Source organism: Wyeomyia smithii, chromosome 2 (genome assembly GCF_029784165.1).
Source record: "Wyeomyia smithii strain HCP4-BCI-WySm-NY-G18 chromosome 2, ASM2978416v1, whole genome shotgun sequence".
NCBI classification, from domain to species: Eukaryota; Metazoa; Arthropoda; class Insecta; order Diptera; family Culicidae; genus Wyeomyia; species Wyeomyia smithii.
In genome coordinates, this window is record NC_073695.1 from 20,263,237 (window position 1) to 20,289,123 (window position 25,887).

General features: G+C 37.2%; 1 protein-coding gene and 1 non-coding gene across 2 annotated transcripts in view; both read right to left on the minus strand.

The window, feature by feature from the left end:
- The window catches only part of LOC129720651 (calcium uniporter protein, mitochondrial), a 208,601-nt gene that overhangs the window by 181,355 nt on the left and 1,359 nt on the right, over nucleotides 1-25,887 (minus strand). The window lies entirely within an intron of this gene.
- Trnah-gug (transfer RNA histidin (anticodon GUG)) lies at nucleotides 9,280-9,351 on the minus strand. The gene has a single exon. It is a non-coding gene; the product is annotated as a tRNA-His (tRNA).

Here is a 25,887-nt window from a genome sequence, read left to right on the forward strand (position 1 = left end):
TCTCGGATGTTAGGATTTCGCTTATATTTCGCCGCCACCTTCTTCGGCGTCACATGCAGTGGCGAAAAGTTTTCAAAACCAAATTCCCTGATTTTCCCTGATGTTCCCTGAAATATAACTTCAATTTCTCTGATATTTTTCAGCATTCGGCACAAAAAAGTGCAACATATTCGATCAGATATGAAACCGAACAATTTTTAAGCTGAAAAAAAAGTTTTTGCGCTAAAGAGGCAAAAGAATCGCGTATCGGTTGAAAAATGTTCCCTGATATTACCTGATTACCCTGATCAAAAAACTAATTCCATTTCCAGGATCTTACAACTGTCTACACGTAAATTAATTTGGTTTTCCTTCGAGAACGCACCTTCAAGATGCAACACGGAATAGCGAGTTGTAAGGTTGCGAAGCTGAGAGTTAGTGATTGATTTTTCTACCACTCTTATTATAAAGCGCATCAGCACACAGTGAAGAATCCCTGGTCATCGACCCAAAATCGTAAATTAAAATTATTTCTTAATTTTATATTTCCCCCAGTTTTACACTATTGAAGCTAGTAAATTACCAGAGCAAAACGACAAACTTTAAGGGGTAATATCCAACAAATGCTCAAAAAAACAAGACTTTTTTCATGAATTTTTCTAAAAGACATATGAGATGTAAGGTATATAAATGATACATCGTTGGATTAGGCAACTCTTGGAAAATAGAAAAAAATAGTTATTGCTACTTTTTTTTACAAAACGGCGGCTGTGCAGCAATTCCCGTACACCGCTTTCTTTAAAAGTTCTTCCGCGGCGAGCAGTAGAAGTCGTGCCCAACTCCACCTATAACCAAAGCAAAAATTTTTTCAATATCTACATAATTTTAGTTTAAGGAGTAAATGTAGTAATGAAGATAGAAAATTAAACTAACTGAAAATATGATTGTAGAAACTATGAAAAATATGGTTCAGCAGGTGGGACTCGAACCCACAACTTCAAGTTGTGCCCACAACTTCAAGTTGTGGGTTCGAGTCCCACCTGCTGAACCATATTTAATTTTCTATCTTCATTACTACATTTACTCCTTAAACTAAAATTAAAAATAGCATGACTTTGCTTAGAGTCGAAAAAAGAAAAGTAAAAATTATCTACATAAGTATCGCTAGTGAAGTACGCATGATTATATTTTTAGAATTTTTCTTCGCAAAATGGCAACGGTTTTGTAAAAAACATGCTTTTCTACAAAAAATATCGACTTTAATTGTTTATAACTTTTGTTGTTGTTAATCAATTGCTAAAATCGTGTGTAACTCACTAGATAATCTAATGAAGAAGCTACAGTTAAAATTTCATGTCGATGGGATGTAAACTTTTTCAGTTCTACTGCTCGCCAATTTTGAAAACATGGTTTTGAGAAAAACGCGTTTAAAGTTTCGAAATGCTATAAATCTCAAAGAATCACAATAACAAAGTCCCTTATATTTTTTTTAACGTTCAGTCAGCTATCCCCGTGCCGTAAAGGTGTCATTCCTGGGCTTTATCTTCCTCTTCCTTCTTTTTGCCTTTCTCCTAGAAAGTTATAGCAATCACTGGAAAAACCAAAGGTATAAAAGTGCTCCAAAGAGTCGAATCTCGTATAACAATCGACTTAGTTTGTCGAGCTGAGCATTTTCTGTATGTGTGTGTGTGTATGTGTGTGTGTATGTAACGCTCTCCCAATCTCATTCGATTTTCTCAGAGATGGCTGGACCGATCTTCATGAAATTAATTGCAAATGAGAGGTCTAGTTGCCCCATAAGACCCTATTGAATTTCATTGCAATCGGATTTTTAGTTTAGAGGTTATGTTTAAAAATGTGAAAATAACGAAACATCATTATCTCAGAAACTACTCAACCGATTTCAACAAAATTGGTTTTAAATGAACGAGCTACTTAAAAAACCCTTAACTTTTGAGTTTCATGAAGATTGAACGTGTGGTTCAGAAGTTATTCAAAGAAACGTGTTCTGGAGAGTGTTTAATCTCACTCATGTTTCTCAGAGATGGCTGAACCGATTTCCACAAAATCAGTGTCATTTGGAAGGTCTTATTGCCCCATAAGACCCTATTGATTTTTTTTTGCAATCGGACTATTACTTTGCCTGTTATGTTTAAAAATGTGAAATCCAGCTATGAAAAGAAACATATTCCGAAGACTACTTAAACTCAAGATCTAGCTGCCTAATAACACCCTATTGAATTTCAATGTAATCGGTCTGTTACTTTGTCTGTAATGTATCAAAATATGAAAACCACGAAACTTCATTATCTCAGAAAGTACACAACCGATTTGAATAATATTGGCATCAAATGAACGGGCTACTTAAAGGTTAATTGATTAATTTTATTTTATACACGCGGTTCAAAAATTGTGAAAAGAAACATGTTCCGGTGACTTTTCAAATTCACTCGTTTTCCCAAAAATGGCTGAACTAAATTCAACAATCTTAGTGTCAAATGAAAAGTTTGGCTTTCCTATAGGTTCCCCCGGGTTGTCTCTCAAACTTACAAGTAAGAAATTTCAGAGCAATTTGATATGTGGTTCAAAAGTTATGAAAAGAAATGAAATTCAAAGACTATTTAAAACTGTAACGGCTTTGATCAAAACGAATGGCCTCAACAAAATTTAAATTTGGTATGCAAAACCGAAGATATGAAAGTACTCCAAAGGGCCGAATAGCATCACTCGACTCAGTTCGACGAGCTGAGCATTTTCTGTATGTATGCATGTGTGTGTGTGTGTGTGTGTGTGTGTGTGTGTGTGTGTGTGTGTGTATGTGTGTGTATGTAACGCTCTCCCAATCTCACTTGATTTTCTCAGAGATGGCTGGACCGATTTGAATGAAATTATATGCAAATGAAAGTTCTAGTTGCTCCATAAGACCCTATTAAATTTCATTGTAATTGGATTTTTATTTTAGAGGTTATGTTTAAAAATGTAAAAATTACGAAACATCAATATCTCAGAAACCACACAACCGATTTCAATTAAAATAGTATCAAATGAACGGGCTATCTTGAAAACCCTTAACTTTCGAATTTTATATAGATTGAACATGTGGTTCAAAAGTTATGGAAAAAAACGTCTTCTGAAGACTGTTTAATTTCACTCATGTTTCTCAGAGATGGCTGAGCCGATTTCCATAAAATCAGTGTAATGTGAAAGGTCTAGTTACCCCACTAGACCCTATTGATTTTTTTGCAATCGGACTATTACTTTGCCTGTTATGTTTAAAAATGTGAAATCTAGCTATGAAAAGAAACATATTTCGAAGAATACATAGAGATGGCTGAACCGATTTTCACGAAATTAGTGTCAAATGAAAGGTCTAGCTGACTCATAACACCCTATTGACACCCTATTTACTGTAATCGAACTGTAACTTCGTCTGTAATGTACCGAATTGTGAAAATCACGAAACTTCATTATCCCAGAAAGTACACAACCGATTTGATCAATAGTATTATCAGATGAACGGGCTAGTTAAGGGTTAACTGATGAATTATGATTTAACACGTGGTTTAAAAGTTTGGCTGCCCTATACGTTCCCATTTCATTTGATTATAATCGAACTTTAAATTGTTAATAAAACAACGAAATTCTATTATCTCAGAGATTACACGACTTATTTGAACATAACTAGTGTCATACGAACGAGTCATCTCTCAAACAAACTTCATAACAATTTGATATGTGGTTCAAGGTTATGGAAAGAAAAGAAATTCAAAGGCTATTTAAAACTATACCTGCTTTGATCAATATATGTGGCCACAATATAATTTAAATGTGGTATCGTAACATTTGAATGTTCCCGGTATCGCTCGTGATTGAATTGTTCGAAATTAAGAGTCATTTATTTTATTTCGCTATTTCTTGAGCATTTACATTACGTCAAATTTCATATTTGATACTTCTATTACAACATCATTATTTTAAAATCAAAAAAGTGAATACACATTTATTGGATTGAAGCGTTCATGTAAATCTATTTTTACAAATAATAAGTTTGAATGAGAAAGGCTGGGTCTGACCGCTAGGTGGATTAATTTAGGTTTTTATCTGATGTAAGGCTGCGCCTACCCTCTTTCGCGGTATCAGACATGTGACGCTTAGTGACTTTGACGCGGTTGGCGTCCGATCCCACGCAAAACGCAAACTTGTCACTCATATTTAAGCACTCACAGTTAAAAAGTATAAAAAAACTCAAACAAAGAACGTACACAACGAGAACGGCTGACCGACTAAATAAATAGAAATTGTGACTTAACACGTGCTGTAGAGACGCTGTCACGGTCGAAACTTGATGCAGCGACCTCTATAATTCAAATTTGAAACACGATATCGATCATAGGTAACTTCTACTAGTTTACAAAGCCTCGAAATTATAAACAAAAACAAGAATCGCCAAAATAAACGAAAAATGTTATTTTGGAGCATGAAAGTTGTTCGGTAAAAATTAATTTAAACGAATTTTCAGTTTAGATCAGTACTTGGGCGGTGTAGATTTTGATTCTAGGATAGTTTTAGCATGATTTAAGCCAATAAAAAAATGACAAGAAGAAAAATTATTTGGTAGATATTAACCCTTAATTTTTTCGTCTATCTGGAAGTTAGGTGCCTGAATTTGAAAAACAAGAAACTCAATCATGGAAAATGTGGTCAGGGTTTGAGCGCTTATATTTCAGCCATTTTTTATCAGATTATCAAGGTTTCAGCATCAATAGATCAGAATTTTTTTACGGTTGAGTTTTTGTAACAAAAACGACACATTGATTAGGACACTACTTGAAAAAAGGTAAATAACATAGATTGTCTAAATCACGCCGAGCAACCAACAGCCGACACTAAAGTATACAACCGAGCTTACTTTGGAATGATTTGTTGTTGTTGTTTTATTCGCTTTAGTACACACGCCACGCTTGCTGAAAATTAATGAAAGGTACCATTGAAACAATCTCCCAGCTGGTCTCGAGGTACGATGCTGGCATAAAAAGCCAGTTGTCGTGTGTTCGAATCCCGGCTCGGAAGAGATTGTTAGTGTCAGTAGGATCGTAGCGTTAGCCCCGCAATTGTCCTGTACACTTCAACAGTTGGCTGCGAAGTCTGTGTATAATAAAACAGAAGGTCGAGTTCCGATACGGAATGTAGCACCAAGGCTTTGCTTTTACCATTGAAACATTGAAACACACTGTCACCTTTTGGTGCCCCAAAGTTATATAATTGAAGTTGGTAGTTGATTTTTTTCTGTCACAAAATTTTACCGATAGCGGTGAAAACCGTGCAAATAAACTTATAATCTAATTCTCGCTTTTTTTCTTAGTGTTAATTTTTCGACCACGACCGGTGCAGCTTTCCAAACTGTTTTACTTTCCTTGCCATATCCTGGTTGTCTCAGCAAAAAAAAAAGAAATACCGTAGTCCCACATCATGTGGTGATGTCTTGGTTACCACCTTCCTGCTATTTTTCTTATGTTCAAATCCCTTAACTCATTTTAAAAACATTTTGCCCCATGGGTCGCATTCAGAATCTCGATATTCATAGTGTCTGCTATACTTTTCTAGGAAAGGAAAGGCATGACTTAATCCGCCATTCGAAACATCTACTTCGCAAAAGTAGTGCTTGTAAAATAGCCTTCAACGCACAGCAGAGATTTTATTGCTAGTAGCAAACGATTTCGGACTAACTTCGTAATGTGTTTACAATGGTACCGTAACTCACGCCGAAAATAAACGGTGTTTCGTTTCTCACATTGTACGGTGATTTGTATCGTAATGTCTTCATCAATATAGAACAACAAAAAATGAGTTGCATTGCAAATCCGTCACTCCTCTAACTGGGTCAGCTTTATCTTGAATATGAATGCAAGTACGCTAAATATCTTCAGGTTTACCCAGCAACTAGTGACTCTAGTGAACATAAAATTGCACTAGACAAACGTTATTTATGTATCCGTCGGGGCATCATTACTACACACCATCTAAGATGCATCACACATCCCGGGCGGGTATGTGTACTCCGTTCTGGCTTTCTTTCTGGTGCCCTTCATGCCAGTAACATTTGGCGGGACGGCGATATACAGTGTTGTATATGTATGCAGTGTCACGATAAAACTTAAATAAAACAGCCAGAAGCCGAATGACACTGATAAACTTTTCGGCTTCTGGCTAGGATCTGTCGTCCATTAGCCTAGCTCTACGAAAGAGAGAGTTGCCGAGCAAGACACAACCCAACACGGTGCTTTACATGACCTACACCTAGGTTAGCCACCAGCACCATGCTGCAGCAGAACCGGATGGTGTAGATGTGAATTTGAATTAGCCGCAAGCCAGGCCAGAGAAATTTGCATGCATTTACAGACCGAGGAAGCGTACTGAAAGTTTGCTCTTGGCTATAACTCATCTCCAAAGGACATTAAATGTGCAAGTATCGCAATCCACTTCAATATAACTAAATTATTTTTAGAACTGTCATCGTCACCGGTAGACTTTTTTCCCCGATTTCACAATTCTGGTAATTGGTAATTAAAATTTAGTGCTATGAAGGTACATGCGCCCTAGGGTGAAGCACTTATTGCCGTCAAGTACCCTCACGCTGCTGCATACGGAAGTTCGTCCAAACTTTGTCAGCCTGAAAGGTTCTTAAGGACGACTCACTTCCTAACCGGCAGACAGGGCTACGTAACCGATGTATGCACATTCGTTCTCTAGGAAGTGTACACATAGGTTGCACGCTTTATCACGGCACCTGCTCCAAGCAGGGAATATATTGCCTCGTGTCTGTCCATTAGCTTCTTCCCGTACCGATAAAGTGGGACACAACACAGGGTGGAATGGTGTAAAGTCTTGTCGAGAGTAAGCCCGCTTGTCGGAAATAACAGCGCATTTCTGTCAGGTTAGAGCAAATTTAGTGGCGCAAATGTTGCTCCCCACACAAGACGTGAATCCTTCTCACCTAGCAGCGCTAAATTGGAATGCCAGGTTGGGCTTGTCGTAAAACTATGACCGCGTTTCAATTGGTGGAAAATTGGATTTGCATTAGCAGTTGGTGTGGAAATTGTGGCATTTTTACGCGAGCGCGAATCGATTTGGTAAATGGGTTGCGTTTGGTGAAAAGCGCATTAAATGCAGTTTAATGGTTTTTCAATGAAATAAGCTGATGAGAGAAGAATGAAAATCAGTATTGAAGTTCCTTTTGTGCCCCATAACAACTGTGTAACTTATCAGATCGATCGGTGAAACGCCCGATTTGCGCCCGATTTTTAAAGTTTACATACGATTTTTATTGGAAAATCCACTTTTTAAATACATATTCTCTAAAGATGTCCAGTTGGCTCTTAAAAATATATCAATACATGATATTTGTAGGAAATTTTCCAGGGAAAAACTCTTCTGAAGACCGTAAGGCGCTACGATGCTTGTAGAAACAGCTATTCACCCCAAACTGATTGAATGTCTGACGGACGGCTCACCATTGAAATTTTCCAGCAACACTGCTTCAGCTTGCTGCTATTGCAAACTTGCTTAAGTATGAGAAATAATTTCGCGTGGAATTAATTTTCAAAGTGTGATTTTTGCTCATAGTATTTTCAGGGAATCCTCCAAGATATATTTAAGCGATATCATTTCTCATCACATGGTTGAATTTGCAACAGCAGCATGCTGCAGCAGTATTGCTAGTAAAATTCACTGATGAGCTGTTCGTCAGATATTAAATCAGTCTGGGGTGAATATCTTTTTTCACAAGCAAGGTAGCGCCTTGCGGTCTTCAGAAGAGTTTTTCCCAGGAAAATTTCCTATAAATATCATGTTTTGATATATTTTTAGGAGCCAACTGGATATCTCCATAGAAAAAGTTTTGAAAAAGTGTTTTTTCCCAAATCGTATGGAAGCATTAAAAATCGGGCGCAAATCGGGCGTGTCACCGAAAAGTTACACAGTTGTTATAGGACCCATAAGGAACACGAAAAGTGCATGGGAACGAAAAAATAACACCATCGCTTTTTTCCCATATAACCGTGTCCCAGTCTAGTACCCATAGCAAGTTTTATTTCGGGTTTCCGGTCTCGTAATTAAGAATGAACTATTTGAGTAATAAATTATGATAAGGTTAAAATTTATAAAGTTCTTTAAGACTTTAGTTGACATGACACTAACGGTCAAATATTTTGGGTACTAATACAGAAAATACTACGGATGTTGAGGATTTGGAAGAAATCGGACGACTTGATATGTGCAAGATGAGCTAGGTAAGAGCAAACAACAAACTTTGAAGAAATTTTACAAAAACAAAATTTGATGAATTAATAACAAAAATTTATTTTTGTTGGCTTAAAGGCAAAAAAAAAATTCATTGGAAATTGAAATAAATATCATACTTTATGCATAGCAAACCATGATTCGCAATTTCCCAAAAAGAAATCCTTTCTTGACAGCGCGCTAAAGCACTGCCGTGACCAGGATTCGAACCTGGGTTACTACGGCCACAACGTAGGGTCCTAACCACTAGACGATCACGCAAAAGTTGGAAATCACATCGATATAGCGCGAAATAAACGAATAAATCATTGCGTAATGTTTTTCGCATAATATTTGCGGGTAGTCAGACCAAAACTTGGCCAGAACTTGAATTGATAAAAACGCAATATATGTTTGGGTTCAAACTTTTGCGTGTATTGACTGAAAATGCTCATCTAATAACATCCGCATCAGATGAATCACGTTTTGTGATTCATTTACAGCTTCCATGCCAATCTCTCTTGCGCTTACAAATGTATATTTCCAGCGAAATAAATCACGGCACGGTGTCGGAAATTGAAATACGCTACGGTGGGAGGAAATCGATCAATTTTCTATCAAGCCAATCGTTTAGCTAGTGTCAGAATGCTTCTTCGTCAACAGGGTTAAGCTGAATTGAGCTTTTTGTGGGTTCGATTCGAATAAATTGGGTCAAACCATCGGAAGCTTGCCACTAGAACACGATGCGGTACAATCGAATTTGCATTCATTTAAAATTCAAAGTTAATTGAAGATTGACAGGTTTTGACTTCGAGTGGCACGTGCTGGCCGTGGTCTAGTGGAAAATTATGCAAGGAAGATTGATATCATCATTTGGGTGCTAAGTTCAATAGGTTTATGGAAATGTTGTAAAAACAATAGCTGTGAGAGAGAGGAATAGTTTATTCAAAATTATCCTATGATCGCAATGACTTTGGGGACAAAAAATAATCACCCCATCCGTGACAATGTCTCGCTTGACATTGCCGTGACCAGGATTCGAACCTGGGTTACTACGGCCACAACGTAGGGTCCTAACCACTAGACGATCACGGCTACCGGGGCGTTGTGGTTGTTTGCAGTAATTAAACCATCAACCGGAGCAGCTTATTCGGTTGAACGCTAAAATTTTACCAGCTGTTGAAAGTGCTTACATTTTACCTGTCGTCATATTTTCATTCCTCTTCACACCTGCACAATCGACAAACCTAGCGAAAGTGTTTACCTTTACTCGATAGTCCATGGAACTTGCTGCCCCGAGGAACTTGCGGACCGGCAGTGCACTATGTTGAGCTCCGGTTGAAAAAATATTCACAAAGAACCGGACAGCAGCTCGAGTCAGTTAGCATAAAAAATCGTACGTTTTGAGCTCGTTTTTTTCGGCTGCCTTCAATTAAGCAAGCACGATATGTTGGTGTTTACATTTTAACCGTATTCGACACCTCTGCGAACTGACCAGAATGATCGTGGACAAAAATAAACGCTTGGAGTTTTTTTTACGGAGAATATGTTTTTTCTTTTTTTTTGGCATGTTATATAAACATTTAAAATCAATCTGCAAGTGTGGGATTCGTCCGAAGTTCAACCTCATATTATAAATAGATTCGATATCGTATTTTTCTCAGTTCCACACCTCGCCAGGATCTGCCAAACAAGTATTCACAACAATAAATCATATCCGAGAACACAACACGGATGAATAGAAAATTTGAACAAATTTACATAATAAACCCTAATAAACTCCTTGCACTCATAAATCAAGCAACGTTCGAAGCAAACTTTTGCCCTCGCTGTTGTGTGAATTCGAAGTATATATTTTCCACTTCAAAACTATGCTAGTCAAACTGGCGACACTCGAAACGGTCGGCCAGCAACTGGCGGGCTTATAGCGTATATGTATTTGTATGAAACAAACAGCATTAGTCCGAAACCGTTGAGAAAACACTACATCGACATAAATTTGCGTGCGAAAGAATAAATCACCGCAGAGTGCTGTGCTCTAAATTATCAGTTCCATTATCAGGGTAGGGGTCAGCGTAGAGAACGCTTCGGCTTAAGTCAAATTAATGCCCAGCGATGTGGCACGAAATATTCAAATCATTAGTTCTAGCCAGAACATCGTAGCTGTAGGGATTGGTCATGTACGTGCCATGCGGAGAGGGAATTCTAGCAGATGATTTCTTTGGCAAACGAGGAAATAATAGCGCATGGTGACATATAATGAAACTTAATTACCTAATTATTTGACATTTCATAATTTCCATAATCCTATCCATTGCTGTTTGGCACTACGAATAATAATAAGTTTTTGGTCCAATCATGCATCCATAAAATCTAATGAATATTTATATATCTATCCACTTTTATCACTAGACATAAAACAGAATGAAAATGATTTTATTCCGTTTTCCAGGTTTTCTCTTATATACAAAGTTGATGGATATTTTCTTTAATTAATACTCTCGTTCTTTGGCCAAACTTTCTCTATTCGTTCGCCTCCGAAAATAACATCACATAGCGTATTACCATGGAATGCCATAGGAATGTTTGTTTCCGTTTCGTACTAATGCTGTAGATTTTTTGCTTCATTTGGCTTTGAAGGATACGTTGCGAACGATATACTACTTTATTTAATTGACCACTTGAGGCGGATAAAAAACTAAGATTACAAAGCGATTTTGACTGCTTCCTAGAAAAATTCAGTAGTAGCAACGCTCGACATCCGCGGGAATTTGAAAAGCACCATCGTTAAATTCTAGTTATTGACAGTAATAGTTTTTTTAATAGTACAAGACTTAACATCAAACAAATTGAAATTTTCCGCATTTGAACACAATCGTAGCTAAATCTTCAATCAATTATTGCAAGAATGAAGAAAATCCGTTGAAAACTAATCCAGTTATAAGGGGCCGTTCCTAAACCACGTGGTCATAAACAGGGGGACGGGGGGGTTTGTCAAAAAACCACGAAAGACCACGCACGGGGCTGGGGGGGGGGGGGGGTTAACGAAATGACCACGTGGTCTTTTTTCCTGACTTATGATTTATTGTTGCTACCAAGTCAAGAATGAAGCTTTTGCATTTTAGAAATATCGAATGTACTGAAAGTTTAATAATAAAAATGTGAAAAATTTAAGAGAATTTTTGGCACTTGACAAATGAAAAAACCACGTGGTAAAAGTCGGAAGGGGGGGGGGGGGCTGCCATAAGACAACGAAAGATCACGAAAGGGTATAAAAAGCGATCAAAATATGACCACGTGGTTTAGGAACGGCCCCTAAGCACTTGATAATCGACAAAAGTTGTTGCATGTGTCGATTTTTTTTTACATTTTACTGCATTCAAATTTTTATAAACAAACACATGAAGAATAAATGAAATGTTTGTTTAATATGCAACGGAATAATATTAGGTGTACATCTAAGTTCTCGTTATAAATGCTGGTAGATTCTGAGACATCTGAAACGTAATAAACCAAGCTCACACATATGGTAAACAAACCGTCCTGACATACTTTAAGTTGTGTGATAATATCTGATTTTGTGCCAAATAATAGTCATTACTTTTTTCATTTCATTCAAAGACAAGGGCGGCTAAAGCGCATCGAGAGTTGAAAAAATGCTAATCTAAGTAAATCTGACAAAGTTGTTAAAACTTACATAGAAACGCTCAAATGAGAAGTCCTACATCATCCGCCCTGTTTCCTAGATATACCAACTATATCGAGACTATAACTATAACTATAACTATAACTATAACTATAACTATAACTATAACTATAACTATAACTATAATTATAACTATAACTATAGCTATAACTATAACTATAATAATAAAAACTATTATTTTGCATGAGCCGCCAAACTTAGAAAAAAATGCGAAATATACCGAAGACAATGCAAGAAGAATTGGAAAACGTCAAAAATAAATTAAGATGTTTCATTAAGAGGTTTCATTTATCTAAATCCAGCAAAAAAAAATTGTATACAGAGAGATAGTCTGCATCAATATGTCTATCTTTTTTCGTCGTTTGCAAAAAAAAAAATGCTGATCTAAAGCTCAAACTAGAAAAAAATAAAAAATTATAACTATTCAACCATTCCTGTGAGTTTTGGTTCCCATAGCCATTTCAGTGACGCGACAAAAGCTCCCATCCACTCCAACGCAAACGTTGACCGTGCACCTTCTTTCACCGTTGATTTGTTGGAGACGCTAAGTTAATTATTCGACAGCCTACTAGGAAACTTAGGGTAGAAATTCGAAAACTTTCTTCTGCAAAGTTGTTACATATGATGAAGCGCTTATTTACCTGGAATTACAAATTGGGGTGACGGAATTTCCGATGGAATCTAACATCTAACTTTTTTATCCTTGCAGATAGAATGGAAGAATGTTTTTTTCTATCTCTCAAAATAATCGATATAGAGCTATTTTACTAACTCACAAGAGGAAAACTACTAAAGCTCAAACTGGACAAAATGAAAAATTATAGCTATTTACTCATTCCTGTGAGTTTTGGTATCAGTACCTATTTCGAACCTATCGTAGGTTCGAATGTCGGTTCGGGAGAGACTGTTAGTGTCAGTAGGATCGCAGCGCTAGCCCCGCAATTGTCCTGTACACTTAACAGTTGGCTGCGATGTCTGTGTATAATGAAAACAGAAGGTCGAGTTCCGAATCGGATGGTAGCACCAAGGCTTTGCTTTGCTCTTTTAGCCATTTCACTTATGCGACAAAAGCACCTATCCACTCCAACGCGAATGTTATTCGTGCGCCTCCTTTCACTGTTGAATCGATGAAACGCAAAGTACATCATTCGAGGGAACGAGCTCAAATTTGGATCTAGAGCTCGATAGTAATATTCTATAGAGCAGCGGTTCTCAACCTGGGGTACGCTCTAGGTGTACGCGAGGTTGTACCTGGGGGTACAACCGATTTAAAAATATCGCCAAGGGGAACCCGGACAAAAATAGGTTGAGAACCGCTGTTCTAGAGAAAAACTTTTCTCAACAAAGTTACATATTACGAGGCGGTTATTTTTATGTTATCAAAAATTCGAGTGACCAAAATTTTCTATGAAATCAAATATTCAACATTCGTATCTTTATGGATAGAATTGAAGATTGTTCTACAATGTTGTTTCGTTAATTTAACTTTAACTGTGAAAAAAAGTTTGTTCCGACAAAAAGATACCGCATAATTCATAAATCATAACAAGGTGACAAAGAAACAATTTTTGCCGTTATGAATTCAAGGTAGTATTTTTCTTTGGGAGCTGTGTGTCACTTTTGCCAAGAAAAAGAAACGCTTTCTTACAACGTTGTAGTGATTATCTTACGTAAGAAAACCATTGGTAATGCAGCTGTTCAAATAACCATGTTCATGAAAGTGTGGACGGTAAAGTTCATATAAAGAAAATTACGGAAGGACGATTAACTCGAATTAAGGACAGAAGAGGAAACGAAGTGTTGTGCTTGTTTCAGGAAGATAAAACTAAAATAAAAATCTATGTTTGCTGGCAGTAACATCTTACTATGGGAAGGGGGTATCAAAAAATCTTACGATGTCTTACAAGGGAGGGCGGGGGTTGAAAAAGTGGAAAAATGTGCTTACGTTATTATTGAACGGCCTTTAATTAGAAATTCAAATAAATTTAACAGTTCTCATAAACACATGTTGTTGCTTAATTTTTGAACAAGCCAACGGATCCGAAACAATTTTCGGTTTAAGAAAATAAAACAGCAGGATTTTTTTGACTTTACATGCTCACTTTTTCCTCTGTCCGTTTCACTAATCTTTTCGGTCTTGTTACATTTAATCAGATGGCCCCGTTGTGCAGTCCCTTCAAAAAGGTACGCATCTTAAAAACTCCAATGACTTCCCATTTATTTTCATTGAGTTTTTGCGAATCCAACAGCAGTTTTGTTCTGATACATTTCTTTTTGAGTAGCTTAGAATGCGCAACAGGGATTGAAGGCAATTTGTTCCCATTAAGAGGACACCTTTTAAGCTCTTCGAAGAGCTCTTAATGAAAAGGTGCCATTCATCTGCATTCTCATCTGCGATTTCGGTTTTCTCGTACAACCCACGAACATCAAGACAATAGCATAGACCGTTCCCGCAGGTGTAGAACTGCGGAAAACTTATCATGGCGCCTTCTTTGATTGTAGATTTTAACGTCATCGCCCATCAGCTTCCACTGTTCGAGCTGCGAAATTAAAAGCTCTCCCTTATCTTTAGAAACACCGAGAAATTTGATCAAATAGTCGATTTCTCCTCGATTTCGGTAGTGTATTCCTGGAGCAAGATAATCCTCATTCGGTAGACTTGGCAGCGTAATAGTGCTCACAGTATCCTCCAGTAATACATTTACTGGTCTAGCTTCCCCGAGTAACCGTCGTTGTGGAGCGTTCGATGACTGCAAGTTTGGATAAGCACCTTGTTGGAACCCCTGAGGAGGTTTCACCAAACAGAAAAAAGAATCATATTCGTGGTTCGCTATTTTTTTTTAAGTTCGAGGAGTTTTCGAACTTAAGAACCTTGTACGGTCATTTTTAATATACCATGCTGAGGATAAGAGAATAAAAAAAGATTATAACCACCGCAACGTGATGCAAATCCCACCACTATGGAATGTTATCTTGAGACTTACCTGATAAACTTCTCAATTCGTTGCGAATGAAATCCCGGTTGGTAAAGTACACCAGCACACAACTTACATTAGCTTACACATGAGCCTCCCAAACTGTTTACTTCGACAACACGGATTGCCTTTTCTGTTTACACTCTAAAGAACTAGCCCGATTTTCATAAGCCGTGTTCGAAAAGCTTAAAGCAGGGGTTCCCAACCTTTTTGATTTTGCGACCTCTTTTGCTATGCACAAAGAGCTCCCTTTACGAAGCACAGAGCTTGGCGGCTCCTCAGAAAAATTACAGATACAAATATTGTATCTCGAGGCTGTATTTGTCAGTCTCATGTCGTCCTGCACTTCTAATTTATGTCATGTCTTGGTCTGAATTCGCAGAAAGGTTGAAAATCCACTCTCATAGAGCTACATAGGGAAAAATTTTATTCACCTGCCAAATTTACCAAGGCTTCCGCGACCACCCTAGATGACCCGCTTTTGATTACACCGAAAATTGAATTATGATTTTTTCCAATTGTTTGGGGGAGGAGCTCCCCATCCAACCCCCATGATAGAGATCACAGATATATTTGCAACGAAACTCGCAAATTGCTACAAGAGACAATATTACCCGCTTTTATTCGTTTTCATAAAATGATATTTTTTATTCCTCTGTTTCATTATTGATTTCAACTTAGCTTCTACATTTTTGGAAAGTTTGCAATTTTCTATGTTTTTTGACGCCATGTCGGTCAACTCCGTGTATTGTGGTAATATTTTATGTGCTGCACAAACAGAATGCATATGCATTGCGAGTTGTTATTTTTATCTCACCGGTCGGATTTACCACACCTTAACCTGAGGCGAATGAAAAAGTCGACATTTTGTTCAAACTAAGTCCACCATAACAAAGATCTAGCAATAATTTTCGAGCTGCGAAACACGTACTTCTAGCTCTATCGCACGTGACGCTACCACGACCAGATAAGTAAATTCGACGCGAACGAGGTAATAATGTGCTGAGAAAATAATCGGTAGTCTCAGTTCCCGTAGCAATGAAAATAAATGGAAATGGACCGTGCGCAATACCAAGTCAGCTATCAACACATGTTCGGCATTTGTCGGCTGGTTTATTGTCCCGTTTTTGCGTTTCACGGCGGCAGGCGATTTGTCCGAGCTCACCAACTCGCTGATTATTTTGTTACAACACAACAACGCCGACGTTTGCGAACACCAACATCGAGCTGAAAATATCACCTGCGTGTTTTTGACGTGATTATTACAATTATTATTTACAGTTGTTGTATCCTAACTTAATTGGCAGATTATCAGGAATGTGGTAATAAACATGGGCGAGATAAAACAGAAAAGGTTAACAGATGGCGCGTCCTTTGATGTTGCAATTACGTCATAATCGAAAACAATGTTCTGTTCTCATGTGACATTCGGGATGCGCAAAGCAAAAATAGAATTGCGGATCCGATTATGTAGACCTTCAAATGGTAACATAGGTCTGACAGCATAGGCTGTCCATTCGATTTTAAGAGCACGGAGCCCAGAGGAGCACAGAGGAAAAAGTTTACTCTGCAAACATGGTTGGTGCAAACAGGGCACATATGGCAAAGGAAGAAACTGCTCCTGTTCAACTCGATTAGTATCACCATGCATTTTCGTGTTTATTGCTGCAGCTTTGGCAAATGTTTTTTTTTTGTTTTCATTTCGCCGAAAGAATGAGGAAGTTATGTTCGTGCCGCATAAGAGTACGGCAATATGCGAAAGAATTGCACTGGAGCAAATAACCGATAAATTTGCTTTCAATCGTGCGACTGAATAATTCAGTATGTCGTAGTTCCAAAATCAGGAGTACAGGAGTATTTTGTAGATTGTACACGTAAGTGAAATGCCCTTGCCAAACGATGGAACGCCGAAAGCGATGTTTGCCTTCGACCTCAATAGTTGAAAAGCAATCAGGAGGAGATGGAAGAGCGTAGAGAGTTCTTCGAAACCGCCTAGTTTCAGACAATTTTACTTCGTGCAACTTTATGTTTCGTAGATTGCTTCTAGAGACGAATTTCATTCTTTTTCACAATTGCCTAAAAAGCCCAGTTTTTTTTCAAATGTGCATGTTGATTGCATCCGACCAACTGAATTAAATTTAGCTGAAAAACGGATCAGCTTTAGCAACAACCGGTGCTGATGCATTTTATCACCACCCCATCAATCGATTGGTAATAGTTTGATTTGATAAATTAGTTCAGTTATGCGTGCAATTTGTTTTGATTGCTTCCGGAGTGTGTCAGTAGCGAAATTGGTTGCCCACTTCAAACACAAACATCAGTTATTTTGGCTTTCTATTGTGCACATCAGTTAGGTGAATCAAAATGTCTGTCTAGTGGCGTTCTCGCGAAGCTCCTTGTCCGATCATTAAACAAATCGCATGAATTTGCGATTCATTACGATGCGCTGATTGATTGATTAATGACCAGTATTGACGGAGTGCAGTGCATCCGGACGGAACCACATTTCCAAACGGATACACTGAAAGCTGTATCCGTTTGTAACTAGTCACACGCGCAAGCTTCTAACCGGGAGACGGAAAAGACGAAGGGGAAGACGCAGAGGAAAATTGATTTACGATCCGTGGATCAAACGGAGGCGAAGGACAATTGATTTTATTGTGAGTGGATATCCCACTTCATTAATCATTGAACCGGTGGTTAAACTCGAGCTGGAGTTGATATTGATAGCATACTTGTACTCTATTAATCATTAGAAGTTCAGTTTATGCACCCGGGCATGATAGGGTAAATTTTCATTACTGGATGACAATTTTTTTTACGACACTTAATCGGTTCTTAACCGGTAGAGTTATACATACTTAGAGTTTACTGCCGAAGCTCGCTGATTGATTGCCAAAAACGGCACTAGTAAGCGCTCGGTAATGGTATCGGTGAAAGAATAATTACCGAGAAAAGTATAAAAACCCGTTGCAGAACTTCCATACTAATACTCTTATTCCACAATATTCTTATTTCTGCAGTATTCTGAATCACCTTGCTACTCTTCCTTAGTTCCCACATTGTCATTAGCAGTTGCGGTTTAAATATTTTCCACTCAAATCCACCCTGTAACGGTACCACTGAAAAATGTCAAATCCAGAACTTTGTAAGTCTAATCAAATTGAGGAATGCGTTTGTTACAGCCACATTTTCGAGTTCATTGTCTTGTTTGTAGCAAGAACGTGAGTTTTCTGTTCGCAGCTGCAAATTTCTTGACCGTTCAAGAATGCTAGAAAATTGTCAGTGAGAATGCGACGTTCCGTCGTCTATCAGCAAGCATTCTTTTTACTTTGCCAGCATCATTCGTACACATTCCGCGTACATCATTTGGCCACTAGGATATCCAAGATAAGTTCCCGAATAGTCACTGATTTACCTACCCTTCGAATGATTCGCAAGTGGATTACCTCTGCTCTTTAGTTTTCCTGAAATTCCTGAGCATAGGAATTAAAGTGGTTTTATTTTACACGGATTCCAGATTTTTTAACGTAGAATCATGTTCCACGGGATAGCGATGCAAATAAAAACATCAAAAACTTCGAGAGCGTCACAAAACATGTTCAATTTAAAATGCAAATTACTCTGTCAGGTTTCAATGGGTTTCCTTCATTCCTGAAGCAATTGATTGTAAAGTTAGATAAGTGTTCAACGAAATGCGAACAAAATCAAACAAAATGTGATTTTATGATGCTAACTACAAACTGTAGTGTGAAGTTTTCGACAAACCAAAGCTGAAAGGAAGGTCAAATAACCTCCAATATGAGTACTTTCGGAACTGGGATAATATCCAGAAGCTAGTAATCGACCTCAGATGCAATTTTTAAATCCAAGATGATGACTTCCGGTTGCTGAAAAACTGCCAGAAATGTTCGCATACCACCTAATATGAGTATTAGTACGACCACCCGCTTACCAAAGCGGACTCTGTAACCTCGCGGCTACGGAGCTTCTAATTTTTCTCTGATATAATCCAAGATGGCGGCCTAATTCAAGACTTTTTTCTGATATAATCCAAGATGACGGCCTGAATTCTGATCATTTCAAATGAAAGCCCTATCATTCCTCTTTACATTACATTACGAATTTCAGAGATATTGCTCAAATAATACATCAAGAATTGCTAGAATTTCAACTTTTCTGAAAACTGTTTACCCCTGTTGGTCACCAAGGGGTCAACAAAGTCGATCAAACAAAGATGGCATTATCATTTTATCGGCTAGCCCTCCCACACGGTTGTGATGTCGGGTTCGATTCCCGTTCAGGTCGAGGATCTTTTCTAGCTGGAAATTTTCTCGACTCAGCACTGGAGTACTGTGTATCGTTCTTTTTTTCTTCACATATGGCTGTGTATCGTTGTACTTATCCTACAACATGTAACATGTGCCAAAAACAATATCGATAACGAATTCTCTCTTGATACAGGACAAACTGCCGTAATTCTACGTTAACCTTGCGGTCGTGTTTCAAAAACGACCTCTTCAACTTTTTAAATATCTGAAAAATGCATTGTTTGTTTTGAATCACAGAAATTTGCAGACGCTCCTGTAAGTCATTTTAAAATTTGTATAATATTATATAATAGCACTAACATATCTTATTATGTGGTGAAAGTTAAGGTAAAAGTTTTAGGGTAGGATATCTTCATGCAGTGGCGTAGCCATGATTTCTTTCTGACGGGGGTTTCGATGAAACAGGGAGTTTTGACAACTGAAGAGAGAGACGAGCTGAAAGAGTCTAACCTAAGTTAATGACTAGCAAAATGGGACTAGAAAATCAGGGGTTTAGCGCCCTCTCGTCACTAACTCTCAATACGGGTTGCGTTGTATAGGGATAAGAGTGCGGAAGAATATTGAAGAGAGAGAATAGTGAAGAACAATGCAAAAGAAGGAGTGTTTTTGCTATCAGTAGCGATACCACCTACCGTGCAACGCACGTGTTGTTTAAATAAACCGTTGCGTTTACATCAAAACAAAACTCAAATCAGACAAATTTCCAATAATAATGCAATTTAACGAACACGTTGGCGATAACTCGGAGAAAAATTGCAATCTTATGCAAACTTTGTTCAATAAATCTATACCACATTTTCAGAAGAAAATCGCGACCGCGATTATTTTGCGTTTATCCAGAATATCCTAGAAATGTAAGATTCTTTATTATCGCTTGAATTTCCAAACTCTTTAAGGCGATTGTCAATGAAAAAATATTTGCTTAAATGCAAAATCGAATAACAGACAAACAACACTGCTTATTCAAAGGTTGTTCACATCCACAAATCTATTGAATTTGTAGATTAATCACAAAATGCAATTGATAATGGAAAACACGTTGAAGCTCTCTATGGAGACTTTAGCAAAGTATTTAACTATATTGACATACCAATGCTACTTTTTAGACTGTAAAAAAGTGGAGTTGAGTCTGGTCTCCTGAAGTGGCTTGAATTATATTTACCAAACAGGCAAAGGCAACAAATAATAAAATTTATTGGGAAGAAATCAAATCCCAGTTACTTTAGGTGTTTACCCAAGGCTCCAATCAAGGATCACTTCTTTTTATATTGTACGTAAATGATATTTGCTTTATGTTGCCTTCTTGGTAACTGTAGGTGACACCAAGACCAAGAATCAAAAAGTTGAAAAAGGAAGGGCGAAAAATCGGAAAAGAGAATGGTCTATTATCGGGTTTCCAGTAGTTGAGGTTAAAGTAGAATTTGTTCAAAACATTTTGGTCCCGAATTCAAAAACGCGAAAAATAAATAAGTACAACAAAAATAAATGAGTACAAAATGCAAAAAAATAAATAAGTACAACAAAGTTCAAAAACGCGAAAAATTAATAAGAACAACAACGTTTACGAAATACATTTTTGTAAGAATTTAAATTTTGTTATTATATTTTAAAACAAGAAAACGACCAATATCTATTTGCTGCAGATGATTTTCGACCTTTTATGGTTGAGGAATGCAGCTCGGCCCATCGCGTAAATCTTAAATAAGGTCGTACACCAGACACAAAGGACGCACTTGGGGCTTGGGGAATCCCTGAAGATCATGAAAAGTGTTTCATGTAACGTGCAGGCAATGTTGTAGTCATTTTCTCAAAGTTTTAACCAATCATCTCAACTGACATCAAGATATAATTTTCAGTTAATTTCAGGGGCGGACGAGAGGTAATTAGAGCGCTAAGGCGCAAAAATTGTATGGCGCCCCCCGCTCATCATTGTTAAGTTTATATTATGGGCGTTTTAAAGAAGTAGGCACTGCCAAGCAGTCCTTGAAAAGTTGATAAGCGCTCATGGAGAAGGCGTAAAGGCGTTTTTCAATAAATTACTGCTTGTTCCTTAACGTTTGTCTATGTTCGTCTGTCCAAGTCAAAACCCAAAGTTATCCTACAATTTTTGAATTCTTCGAAAATAATTTTCAGTCGTTTAAGACTCTCAAAAATTAATCACTGGTTTAACTGAACGGTTTACCTAAAGCGATTTGATTTTTTTTCTTCTACTCTTTCTGGTTAAGGCTCTCGATATTTTGTTGAGTCAATTTTTGCTTTTGCCTTCGGAATATTTTTTTATAAATGCTGAATTTAATTAAGAATCACTTTCACTGCTTCTAAGCTTCGGAACGACGCTTCTTTAAAATCATTTTATATCATGTCATCCTTGAGAAATATTTGGAAATAAAACTAAAAAAATATTACAGTTGAAAAACTGAAATTGAATTTAGAATATAGTTACGGACTCCTTTTTCTGATTTCTCACCAGACTGGAATACAGCAATTATTAGCCAAATTTGTATTTTCCCATTTCTGACTTCATTTTCCTCTCGCTAATTTTAAATTGAGTTCTAAATTGATTTCATTTAAAAATGTTTTGAATTGAATGAATTGAATTTATTACTTTTATAACTCAAATTTTGCCAAAGTTTCCTGGCCTCAAAAAGTTTTTGCTGCAAGAACCATTTTTGCTTCTTCCGATTTCAAAACAAAATCTGATTTCTAACGATTTCGGCCTTTGAAATCTTTTTATCAAATATCTTTGACACAACTTGAGCATATTTTTGATCGTTTTCTAGTCTCCAGTTCCACGGCACTTATGAACAATTGTGGGCCTTTTTGTCATTCAAAGCTTTTTTCGGTTTCTTGTTGTTGTGGTTTTCAAAAGGATGTCATAGTTTTGTAACATCTTTTCAAAGTTTTGTCTGCTATTTAAAATTAAAAAGATATATTTAAACTCAGTTTGAAATTGATTTGGTATTATTAGAAGGGCTAATTTGATACTATTTTTATCTTTATGTTTTAGGTTTTCAGGTGTATTTTTTGTTTTTAAATATCTTTTGATTTTTATGGAGTATTCAAGCAATTTGAGATATAATTTCAAGTCAGGTTCACCATAATGGTGAAAAAAAAAATATTAAAAAATATTATTTATTAAATTTATTATATTTATTAAAAAAATATTATTTTAAAAAAATCTGCAGTAAAAATAATGTTTGAAGTCGACATACTGAATTACTTGGTTTGATATTGAAATTTCCGTTTTTTCCGGTTAATTTTTAAATTCTCCATTTTTCTTGGTTTACCCGGATCGCTGGCCACTCTGATACATTCGAATTCGAGCATAACTTTTGGATGAAACACCGCCTTGGATTCAGTGGGCTGGCATGATGTAGAATGATTTAAAAACACTCTTGCAGGGGGAAAATTGTCAATTGGCGTTTGCCGGCTGTGAACGGTAGTAAACTGATTTACCATTTACCTTTGTACTACGTGCCACAGAGCAAATACTAGAGAGTTGAAGTTCTAATTTTTTTGTTCATAACCAAAACAATTTTTTATACCCTCCCTAGTCCTACGTCAAATCTGCTTTTGTGCACTCGGACCTTCCTACTTTTTGAAAAACTTCAATGAACATATTAATTCACTCCTGTGTACTTTTTTTTTTATCCAAAAATCAATTTCATGGGCGAGTTCTACCATTTTGGTACAATTCATTGTGTTGTGTCTAATGGAAATGACCGCAGCCTCACCGAAAGATATAGCGTAACGAAAATATTGGAAATCAAATTACGAAAAATTATTCCTTTGGAGTCTATACTCATCTCACTGAAGAGTGGAAAAGTTGTCACTGGATGAAGTTCTTTGCTTAAGTCGTTTCTTGTAGGACACAAAATGTCGCAAAACAAAATCTCCTGCTCCTGCTTCGTTTTTTACGATTTAGTCTAAACCTCGGAAGAAGCATAGTTATTCTGTATCCAAGTTGCGAATGCAGACCAAATTTATAGTATTTACGTAAGAAATTTTTTAGCAAAATATGAGCCATGGATAATAAATCAATTCAATGATCGTTAACGATGGACCTTCGAGGATGAATAGAATTTGAAAACTTTCCAGTTCTAGTGAAGAATAATGAGATTTATTCTTGCGGTTAGCCGGATGCTATAACTTTATGACTGTGGTAAGCACTGTGGCTAAAACATTTTCTCTCACAGGCAGCAGAAACTAGAAGAGAACTTTCGTATCACCTAGAATTTCTCAATTGGTTTGATTTCTACGTTAATCTGGTTTAACGTATCCTGAGGAAATTACTAATCCTTAAAACTATATAAACCAGATCAAAACGACTCTGAATTCAACTATTCCTTTGAGAACAGGATGATTAAAATTTTCTTCGCCTAACTTTTGCACCACAAGACTAATCGTAAGAGATTATCATAGATTAAAGTGAAAAAAAGCTTTAACACGCATTCGATTGACAGTAGCTTTGATGTAAGACTGTCCAAGAGTCTATTTTCTACGGTTGGCTGCAACCTCTTTAAAATCGATGAAGATGTGCGATAAGACGGTGCATTTGTTATGATAAATACAACCCAACTCTACTATTTTTTTACACTTCAGCGACCATTTGTCTATTCCCGCATAATGTGCAGTCTATTAAGAGTCATTAACATAATGCATCCCCCCGCGTGCACTAACACGTTTTCCAGGCAACATGCTTGAAGCAGACATTCATTACCTTGTTTCACACTTTAGTGAAGATGTTCGAACAATGAAAAATGATATACAGTTCCCACATCTCGCCAATTAGCTGTATATTATTACCAGTCTCTCAACTTACTTCAAAGACACGTAAAAACGGGTTATATGTCACAAACTGTTACATAAATAGAATATTGCTATGCGCCAAACATCAGTCTCAAATCTGAACTGCGCTGTCAGTTAAACAAAGCTAGAACCGCAGCTGACTTTGAAATGTCACACAAACGCAAACAATTCAGCGGAATAACTTTGCTGCTAGACATTTTCGACGCGCCCCACAATGACCCATACGCCCAACCGAAATCCGACCGGTAAAAACTTGTACACAAACCGGAAAGAGACCGTAAAAATTTTCCTTACAGCAAGTCCGTAACTTCTATTTTTACCTCCTTTCGCTCTCTGTGAGACGATGAGTTCTGCTAAAATGTGCAAATTTGTGTAGAGTAGCGTGCGGTAGCCGGCTTTTCTTGCATGTGTAGTTTTTTTTCATGCGCTTTAGTCCTAATGAGTGCCTTGCCATAAGCTCGAGTTAGCAAAACTAGTATTACACGGGGTCACCGACTGTGAGTTTTCAAGTTTCATCCGAGAGGAAAAAAAACGAGAACAAATTACTACTCTGTTCACCTTCCCGCAATCAGCCAGCACCAAGCAAGGGCTGAAGGCTGATAGGCATGAATCATGCAGTCAACCAAAGGTCTGACATCATTCGTTCATTAAGACTACAATGCTAAGCAACCGCGTGTAATCGGATGACTACCCGTCTGAGAACCCTTATTTACGCCCCCACACGGTCAGCCAACACGGTATGAAGTTTTTCTCACCCAAAATATGAAAAAGGAAAATATTGCTAAGATAAATGTAACCGGTACGCGACTCTTGTTTCGCTCAATCGAAAAAGTTTTCGACGATGTCGTCAAATTCAATCGCAACCACAGTACACAAAAACTCAACATCCCTGGCACAGACACCTGCAGCCCACAAGTAGTCACGAATAGTCGCGACTCGCGGTCCGGACTGCGAAATAAGTAGATAAAATAGCGAACCACGATTCTTGTTGTGAAAAAAAGTTTATTATGATGCACGAGAAAACTTCCAACTTTTCCTTTTAAATCTAGAGACCAAAGTTCAACATTTTGAATTTTCAGTATTTACACCAGAAAATTGTGAATTTTTTTTGAAAACTGGTATATTACTTTTGGCCTCAAAACGAAAAACGTGATTGAAATGAGGTTTATATAACCCGCGTAAAAAACGTGTAAAATAAGACCATACTGTATTTAAGCTCAGGCGTGTCTAGTAAAATGATATCTTTCATTTCTGTATTTGCTACATGTTTTTAATGAAAACCTTGCCTGTTAGACTGGCAAAAAAAACCTGAGGTTGGTTTTCCGTTTTTTATCAAGATTTAAATTTAATGCTCATATTGCATTTCAAATTTGTTTGCCACTCTTCTTGTTACATTTTTTTCTTATCAATGTTTTGTTTTTGTATATTTATTTGTTCGTCAAGGCTGGATTCAATTTAAGACGCTGCAAGCTATCAATATACTGCCACTATTCGCATAATAGTCCTATGTAAAAGTTGCGAGTCCTGTGTAAATTTTGCGAAAATAGGTCCGTTTTGGCATGTTTTTTCAAGAATAGCCATTAAAAAAGTGAAGTTTTATTCCCACAACCTCGATTTTATTGGCTACTCTTGTAGAGCAGGCCAAAATTGACCCATTTCCGCAAAAAAACAAGAAAACATAGGACTTTTACATAGGACTGTTATGTGAATAGCGGCAGTATACCACTTGATAGTAAGCTGCAAAGTATGTGTTCAATTAACATAAAGGTAAAGTTTCGACAGTGGAATGTGGGCATCTAAATTTTGCTTT